This window comes from Astatotilapia calliptera, chromosome 12 (assembly GCF_964374335.1).
Source record: "Astatotilapia calliptera chromosome 12, fAstCal68.1, whole genome shotgun sequence".
In the NCBI taxonomy this organism is placed as follows: Eukaryota; Metazoa; Chordata; class Actinopteri; order Cichliformes; family Cichlidae; genus Astatotilapia; species Astatotilapia calliptera.
Window position 1 is genome coordinate 34,202,098 of NC_137433.1, and position 10,472 is coordinate 34,212,569.

Consider the following 10,472-nt stretch of genomic DNA (forward strand, 5'->3'; position numbering starts at 1 on the left):
GTTTGTTGACTGTTGTGTATATATGATTCACAGATGTCTTAAGAGCAATAAAATATTTACTGTAGGTGTGTACGTGTGTGCAGGTGAGCGCACAGGTGTATGACTGTGTCTTTGTTCATTTGGTTCCCACAGTGTCACATTAAGGCACAGATGACATACACTTAGTAAGTTGGTCAGACTCCGGTAAAGGAAACTGTTGTAACATTGCAATTCTCCTTTGCCCTATTTACCCATTTGATCAAAAAAAAAAAAAAAAATTAAAATCTGTGATAATTACAGTGAGTTCACACAGTGCCCTATTTATTCAGTAAGGTTGCAAAATTTGGGAGCATCTTATCTCTATGCTGAGCCTGGTTTCTGGTTTTGGTGTTTTAAAATTTGCATATTTTTTGTGGAAATCCCCAAGACAGCATCCTGAAGGGCATTCCTCTGATCCAGTCTAGATAAAATAACCATGCAGGCCCGGGGGAAGGGAATGTCCATTCATCTGCTCATATATCCATCTTTTTCCAAGATACACCCTGGACAGGTCGATCATAGGGCTAACACAGAGACACAGATAACCACCCACATTCACATTTACACCAGGGAATTTTCTCAGACTAAAGATGGAATGAAATGCAAGGTTGGATCAACTCATCACAGATGGCTCCAGGAAAAATGGAATATGACACACACATACACATTAGGGAGGCAATAGCTAATATGCAGAAGTCATCCACTGGAACATCTTTTGTGGACAGGATATACATTATGTGAAGTGGAGGTGACTCCAGTGTACAGAGTCTGATCCAACCCAGCAAAGTAGGGTGACCACATGCCCCACTTCATGTGGGACACATCATTTTATTGGATCTAGTTTACCAAAGTTTGCAGACGTTGCTTAAAAAGTCCAATGACACTCGTAAAACAGTTTAACATGAAATGCAACAGAAAACAAAAATGCACACGTGTGCAAAGATTATTGTACAAGACCATTTGCACTGGGCCCATGGCAGTTCACCGTGACACAAGAAAGTGTTGTCAACTTTTAATCTCTGTGACCGACAGAAACTTGACACGGCTTGGAAAATTTGCAAGCTCGTCAACTAAAAATAGGCTGTGTGAAGATTTTGCTGTCAATCAGCCAACAATGACACTGCTCACATTGTCTGGCAGACAACCTTAACCGAGAGAAGGAAACACCCCTATTGTACGAGGAATATAAACACAGAAAGGTTATCAGATCAGAACAGGAAGCTTTTTTAGACACTAGAGATAATAATAAATGCAGTAGGTAACTCTTCTCTGTAAAAGCTGGACTCTATTTCCGATTTGTTGACTTTAAACCTTGATTTGGCTTTAGTTTACTGAACTTTTCTCATTGTGTGGTTCTCAGTTAACATATCTGACATTTGTTGTGAGTGGAGAAAATCTCCATTAAGACCACAAGCATTTGTGTACCCGGCTGTACACATGTTTATTTGTACTATAAAGTAGACAAGGAGCATTTTAACATGAGATTATGTAGCGACTGACTCACCTCAGGAGCCTTCTTCAAATGGCCATTAGATAAGCCACATTTTATTTTATTTTTCGTGTTTTTCAGCTCTGGGGTTTTCCACATGTTAATGCCTGTGTCCCTGTGCGTGTATTAATGCCCAGAACTAATAGAAGCACACAGTAATTCTATTAAGGATGCATGCAAAACATATTTTCCTCTTCCTGGTTTTCATTCTGGGTTTTTTTTGCACGTTTGTGTATGAATGACTCTTTTCAGAAATAATCATGATTATCTCATAAACTCTCATGTTTTTCCTGTTGGGGAAATCCTTTGACGAAAGCTATCTGCAACCATCCTATTAACCATGTTGATAGTAAGTAAAGGGTAAGATGGAAATCATAAGTAAGCAGATTTGAGTTTGTCAGAAAGCCAAGAAGAGCTGCAGGATTCTACTAAAAGGTCTTGTAATATCATGAGGGGGCTGTAATCAAACCTAACAATACAAATGGGTAATTGGTATTTTAACATAACGAAATGAAATTTTCTTCTCATATTCCCTCATTCAGCCGGTCATTCAAATTTAGTATTTCTGTATAATAGGAAATTACATCAGCATGACACACTGTTAGCCAAATAATAAATAAATAAACAGGTTGCCAAAGCATGTCCCAACTAGTCAGACTCAGAACAGTCTTCTTTAAAGACAGACTCGAGTCCCGTTTTCTGCTTTACTGTAGAGATGTGTCTGTGGTGTACTATTTCTCTTTTGCCTACCTAGCTGATTGGCCAAGTTGTTCAGATGCACATCACCTTCACATCTCCCTTGCAGAAATCTTTGCACCATATCTGAGGTTTGCCTTTGGAACATTTTTGTCTATGCCAGCTCCATAGAGGAGATGCTTGGGAGTACAGCCATCATCCATTGTCAGTACATGCCTGAGCCAGCACACCTCTGTTTCAGCAGGGTGCTGAATACTTACACTCCGGTGTAGTTAAGCATTTTTTTCTGCCCTGTAATGTTCAATACATGCTTGCAGCAGCACATATGAAAAGTGCTGAACTTCAGTTTCTGTCATATCAGTGTTCAGGTTTCGCTGTCTTACAGGAGAATACGTGTACTCGATCTTGATATAGTCTGTCATTAGTCTGTCACTTTTCGTTGGTATACCTTGTACCAGTTTGTCCTGTTGGTGCAAAGACGTGGCCCTCTTTCACTCCACTGTAGATAACGAACTTGTCTGAAGTTTTCCAGTTGATGAAGTTGAGTAGCTGGTTTGCTAACCAATCTTGCAGAGGCTCTAGAAGCGGCTGTCCCTGCTGTAAGGTTTATAAAGGTGATGAAGAGTGGCTGCTTCTATTCTCTGCAGCTTTCGAAAGGAGAAACTCATTTGATCTGTTGGTTTGGAATCTATCTATCTATCTATCTATCTATCTATCTATCTATCTATATATATATATATATATATATATATATATATATATATATATATGTACATACATACATATATATATATATATATATATATATATATATATATATATATATATATATATATATATATATATATATATATATGTACATACATACATATATATATATATACAGCTGTTATACAATTGAAAAGCTTTGTGCAGTTTTTCCTGGAAAATCAGGTAGCTGCTGTGGAGAACTGAAAGATTGTTCATACAACTACAAAATAATATTATATCTCTTCAAAGATGTCAGTAACTCTATTTTAAAACGACTACAGTCATAATTTCTTCTGAACTGTCTTTGTTTCCTGACAGTAAGAAATTCATCTACATTTAGCTACATTTTCCTAGAAGGAATCTTTTTGTCACTGTGTATGATCAAACTTTTGCCTAAGACACCTCTGAATTTTTCCAGGTGCTGATGTTAGTCCAGCAGTTACAGGAAAAGGGGGAAAAATGAGTGACACAGCACCATCGTTTTTCTAGCTAAGACGAGTCTGGGTATTTGTGTTAATGATGGTTACTCGGAGTCAGAGCAGGTTACTCAGAGCTCGCTGAGGCCCCCCGGCCCCATTCTTTCCTCCCCCTCACACGTGCTCATCCAATCAGATCAAGAGAAAAAAGCAAACAAACAAACACACAAAAAAGATTTGATGCTTCCTTTTTGGCTTTAAAACAGTCCAAACGTAACACTTTAAGGAACAGAGAGATTGTTTCATATTACATTTTAAAGTGTTTTTTCATAAAGTTTATCATCAATGTGCACGCTTTTCACTAAATGCATTCTCTTGCAATTTTCTGTCTCGCTTTACAGATTTAAATTTCGTAGCAAACTTGCAATACACAAATCCTCAGAAAGAAGATGACCATAGTTGGGTGAGTTGTACAAGAAAGATCAAATATTTTTACTTCGTGCTACGATGCTGCCCTGAAAAGATGGATTTATGGGATTAAGCAGACAAAAGTGATGACAGAAGCAGTGTCTGTAACTGTAGGATGCCCTGTTGCTGGAATCCCCAAAATTTCTAGACAGGAGGTGACGATTGCAAAGTCAGCAGTACAGTAGTCACAATAGACCCATTCATGGGAAACAGCCTAGGCTGAAATATGCTGGATTTATCCTTTGAATTCATTTTGTTGTTAGAGCTACAGTAAAAAGGGGTTGTGTGCTAATGCACCCCTTCCTCCCCCTGCAGCTGTCGCCTGGACGCTGCTCGGTCCGGCACGTAGGCCAGTTCACATGGCAGCACGCCAGTAACGGGGGGAGCAGTGTCAATTAGAAGCGTCTTTGATCAGCATTACTGCATCACAGTGACCCACATGGTCAGTCTGACGGATATGTGACTGGAGAAAATGACGGATAATATGATGTGTGTGCAGAGTGACCACGATTCCTGGTTTAAAGGGTCAGAAACAAAGAAAACACAATGAGAAAGCACGAGCAGACATTAAAAGAAACATGTGGTCGACACTGCAAACAAAACTGTTTAAAGAAGAAAAAGCTTTTGTGCTTCGCTGGGTCATATTTTACAGTAAAAGTGGAAATATGTAAACGCTGTCAAAGAGTTCAGACAGCAGACAGAGCTGTGTGGTCATCTCAGTCGGAAATAAAACATGAGCAGCAGACGATTTGAATAGTATGTGGGAGGTTTTGCACAGCAGTGTTACTGTCAGGGTGGAAAAGACGTTACACTACTGAGTCAAAGGAAGCTTACGGAGAAACAATATTTTCCGACTTTTTCACCTCTTTCTAAAATGATCAAAACCCCATTTACTGCATAGCTGGCTACCAAATGTAATAAAAAAAAAAACATAGAATAAAGTAATCGCTTCTTCAGTGACCTGAGTGAAGATGGGAACTTTTGTGGGATTTTGTCTTCAAAGCATTTAAGTTTATTTAAATTTAACCCGAGTCTGGCTTTCCACAACCTCACATAGTCTGAGCAGACAATGAAATGATCTTTAAAACACGTTTTCAAGTTTTTAGTCAGCCATCGTTGAGGTTTAACTTTCATACGTTAGCAATTTAGCACATATAAATCTTAGAAAAGAAAAAACACGATACATCTCTGTTAGCTCTGTGATTGCAATGCCGTGTAAACAGCTGCACAGGACTCTGCTGAGCTTAGGAAAACCCAGGTGTTTTTGTGCCTTTTTCTTATTTGTATGTCATCTAGCTTTTTCAGCTTGCAGGCAGTTTGTCCTGTTTGTCTGCTTACAAGGAAAGACCTGGGTCTCTATGTTCCTCTTTTTTTCTCTTCACCTTTTGCATACCTGGTCTCAGCAGATGCGCCTCCTCACTAAGCCAGGCTCTGGTGGAGGTCACTGACTGTTGAAAGACAGTTGTTCTATCCAAGTGTTTGATCATATTTGCTGTGTAATATGAAACCTCTTCACATGATTGTTGGATTGCATTTCACTAAAAATAATGACATGCGCATTTTTATGCAAATTTACAACTCAATCTGTTGAACTAACAGATTGAGTATTATTTGTTGTCAGAAACAAAGTAAAATTGTGTTTTTGTTTTTTTTTACCTCGTAATACAAGAAAACGCTTACAAAAGGAGCTGCCATGTAAGGCGCAGGAACAGTCACGTTTTAATCTGGTGATTTGTCATGGTGATACTCCTCTTAGTGAGATCAGAATCTCTAACTAGACATGAGGAAATAAAGTTTACAAAAAATAAGGCACTAGGGGCTCCTGATTGTTGCAGATATTAATTTGTTTTCGCTGCAGACCCGCTGATAGAAGTAAGAATTTCCTATCATGCATCTGTAAGAAGCTAAGTAAGCGATAAGAAGGTAAGTAGGTATGTTTGCGATGTGATGTGCATGTATTAACTTGTTATATTGTAACTGTTTGGATGTGCTTGAGCAAAGAGAATATTTTAATCCATAAAATAGTGCTGACTGCACACTGTGAACATCTGGTCTGCTCAGCCTTTACACCCGACCCAACGGGGAAGGGTTAAACACAGAGGAGACATCATGGACTTCAGCTTTTTGGTCTGGTGAAACAGTGCACCTAACTTAAACAGGCTTCCCTCCATATAGTCTTCATTTATAAAGTGCCCTGGAAACCAGATTTACAGTTAAAAGGTGTATTCTCCCATTTCAGGACAGCGAGTGAGTATTTAAAAAGAGAGAGAGAGAAAGTGGACAGTATATCATTTTTTTGTTTTTTAACATACAGCCAGGGACCGTACAAAAGTGACCCCCCCTTAGTAGTTTTTGGTTTTAGTGTCCCTGATTTACACTAAGATATTGATCCTGTTACCAGTTTGCTAACATAAATCACTATACTTACACTATTAGCAGCAACCTTTGGCACTGTTAAATATAGAACAGCTTTTTAGAGTAGGGCTCCAAGGTGTTTCATGTCCACTTTAAAGTACAGCTCAGGGCAGATGATACCCTTGCAGACATTTTGTGTGGCTTGCAAATGCAACAAGACAGAGTGAAGCATCCACAGGTGGATGAGATTTAGCTGTGGGCTATGCGTTTGCTGGACATGCTGCATGTTTCTGCCAGTTTGTCTGTCTTTGTTGCCTTTTCGGGTTCCTGGTACACAAAGTTATTCAGTGTAATTGATCACCTAGATCTGTACAGATTACCTGGAGTATTTAAAAGATGTGCGTCTGAGCATTTGCTCTCCCTTCATCCATCCATCAATTCTAGATGTTCTATGAATCATTCAGTTCTTGAGAATCTGAGTTGGTATCAGTGATGAAACTGCACGTACACAATTGTTACACAACTTTGGCTTAAGAAGTCATGATGAATGAAGACAAGTTTACTTTTACTGTGAAAAAAGGAACTTCCGTATGTTTGTATTTATTTATCACTGATCACACTGGTGACTAGGCTTGTATACTGACGCAGAGAAAGAATAGAGAAAGATTGATTTAGAGATAATATATTCACTTTAAAAAACAAAAAGGTAAGCAACCATTCATGATTTTTAATCATACATTTCTTGACCAGGGTGTTCTTGATGTTTCAGTTCACTTGATTATTTGACACTGTATTCAAAAAGAGTCACTGAGGAAACCATAATTTACTGAAAAGACAGGAAATGACATCACACCTGACTAAAAACAATCCACAGTACAGCAGAACAAGCATATAGCAGATAGCATAGAAATCCTGCTCTTTATGACTCTGAAATGTACCTGTGTCAATGAGTGTATCCTTCAACTTCAATTTCATGCTTTGGAAGTAGAGGAAAGGGAACTCTTGTTAGCGGCACAGGGTTTCAGGCTGCTTCAGCTAGATGTTCTCGCTTCAGTGATGTTACACCAAAACTCCAAGTGGACTCCAGTTGCATCCTAGACGATGAATCTGAAGTTGGTTTTTAGCACTAAACAATGCTAACACCCAATGTAAAGATCACAGCTAAAAGAAAAGAGGTAATAACAGGACTTTCAAGGAGGATACAAACAACAGCAGCCATGGAGGGATCTGCTCAGCGGTGCACAAGAAGATGACCTTGAAGGGGAGATCAGCCAAAATTGAAATAATGTTGAGTTGTATGGGTTGAGTCCAGGAGACTTTTGATCAGATCTTGCATGTAGTACCTATTAAACAAATTTGATGTTACTTTAATCTTACTTTTCCATTCTAACTACATAAAAGTGGCTCTTTGGGTGCTCGGGTTCACAGTTTTTCAGGATTTTCTCTGACATAATACCTGAGTTTTCTGAAATAAACACTTTTTCTCAAACTGTGCCTCAGTCTACAATTCAAACTCCTTAAGATCTGCATGTCTCTTAAACATAATATGCCTCTGTGGATAAACCCACCAACCCACAGACACAGAACACTGAGTATGGGGCAGAGAGCCGGACCAGCCCACTGGCCACCAAGATATTTCTGTATGAGGTCTAATTTCAGTCAATTTTGCTGTTAGTGAACAGTTCATCAGACAACCAGTGGCTTGCCTCATCGCATGCCGTATTTGGAAAGACTGGTCCAAAAGATTCTGACAGCATGAATGTGTTTAGGAATCTCACACCCTGCTGATGAAAAAGGTGAAACTTGTTGTGACACATCTCTCAGCCATGTTATCCTCTATTCACCCAGACATTCAGTCAAGGTTCCCACTGCTTGTCTGAGTGTTTGCCTTTGTGTTTAGGCATTTTGCAATAAGGACACAGATTCATCAGCTGTCTATTGGCTCTTGCTAATTCAATCGATTGCGCAAAATCAAGATACACCCTTCAGTAGAATTTAATTATAAGTGGATATCTGTACTCCAAAAGATATTTATACACCTTCAATCAATTAACATTAAATCACCAAGACATGGGTAAAACAGTAAGTTCTTGCACAGGCTCCTCTTATATATTAATCCCAGTATAGTCGAATTTTTGGGACTGACTGGAAAATGAAAGTGCAGAATCAGGTTTAGGTTGCAGTAAGTACAAATATGTCGGTGTGACGTAATACTAATTGTGTTCTCGGTTTCTGATAGATCAATGCTTCAGATGCTTCTAATGCTTTTGATGCCTAAGATGCATAAAGTTCTTTTGATTTTTTCCAACCAAAGATCACAGTTGAACAAAAGCAAAGGAATCAAACGTATTTCAAACATGCAGGAAGTGTACAGAACAAGTTTTAGACGTCTGCTGAGACTGAAACCGAGAGAAAATGTGACAGCATGTTTGAGCACTGAATTATGAAAATATCCCAATCAAAATCCATATCATTATCCGTGCCATTTAGCAGTTCCTGCATGAATTCATAAAGTACCTTCAAAAATTTTGTCTTTCCAAGATGTCTTGACCCTAAATATGAAGGCGTTTACAACTCATATCGCCAACCAACCTAAATGTCTGAGTTGTGCAACTGTCAATTTCGCTGACAGTTGAGCAACTCTCACATTTCTTTTAGTCTTGCTTTGTTTCATGTGGGTGATGACTGCATAATTGCAATGAAAGGAATACTGTGAAGAGAATCCAGGCATTTTTCAGCTTCAAAGAGGAAGTTACAGCCACTTCAAAGTAATACTGATGGGAATCTGTGATGATAATTGGCTTCAGCCACGTGTATGCTGATACTGCACGTGGAAAGTGCAGGTAGTAATGAATGGAAGCTTTAATGCAGTTGTTGGGAGTGTAGGTGCAAATAGTTTCCTGCCCACACAGTTTGCAAATGCAGGAATAAAAAATGCCAGTATGCAAGACGAGGCAAGACAAGGTACATCTATTAAAGCACATGGGCTTAATATAGTGGAGTAAAAACATAAAAACACAAAAACGAAATAGCAGTCTGTTTCCCTTTTAAATAAAAGAAGAGTGAGATGGTTCATAAAGAATATTTCAGGATCTATCATAAGTTTCTAACCCAGATTTAAATATGGTCTTTTCCAAGATGCCACTATCTAAAATGTCTCATGTAAAACCTTTTTTGAACAACATAATTAAATCAGTTAAAAGTGTGATGGTCTACATTAGGACACAGTAGAGAAGTGCTGGCACAATCAAATATTAATTTTGACCGAGATGATTAACTGTAAAAACGTATCTTTTGCATTCCCTGTTTGGTCTGGTTAGCTGCTAAAATCTTCTCACTTTCACCACTTATTTTCACATCCAATAAACATTAGGGTTAAAGTTTGTCCTAGACATGTTAGATTAGTTAGAGACCCAACTATTGGCCTGCTATGGCAAGCTAGTTAATATCTTAAAAGAGAGTCAGAAATGTCCTTTAGTCCTGACATACTCAGAGCCAATGCTGAAACCTGATAGCCATATTCATTATGTTAAGTTTTTTTGTTTTTGTTTTTTTACTTTTTATTGGATTTCTTTTGGCAAATTATTGATTTTTGAAAAGTGCTTTGTATAAAGATCTTGATGCATGCTAAATCATCCAGGTAAGTACATCCCAAAAGGTTGATTCTGTTCATCTAGACGTAGCGTTTTCAATGGGAGAAACGTTTTAAGAGAGTCACTTAGATAAGTGGTGAAATGTTTCTCCCATTAAAAATGTCACATGCAGATGAACAGAATCAACCTACTTTACATAAACAGGCCATTATCCATGACGCCTGTGCAGTTGCCATTGTGAATGTTACCAAATGTCCAATGCTAAATTAATTCTGTAATAATTCTGCTACTAAATGAGCTAGAAGGCCAAAGGATCTTCAGCATCATATACAGTAAAAGTTTAGACCACAGCATGATTATCGTTAAACAGTCTCTTGCTTCAGACAGTCTATGCATCACAATGATCATCATCCTCTCTTTGTCTATCACAGCTTGGGAATTATCATCTTTGTCACACTGGCGGTTATGCTGACACAAGTCAGTATACGGTACATTCTTGGCTCTGTGTGACCATCAGCCAGAAACAACATTCGCATTTACACTGGCACCCCCTCAGCGATGGTCACTTGGGCTGGGATTACCTCTGTGGTCATTGGCTTTATCATGCCATCGAGTGTTTAAAGTATCTGTTTTGTGGGGGATCCAGCTACAGATCCTACAGATCCAGTAGCTGTTGCCTGTGTCCAT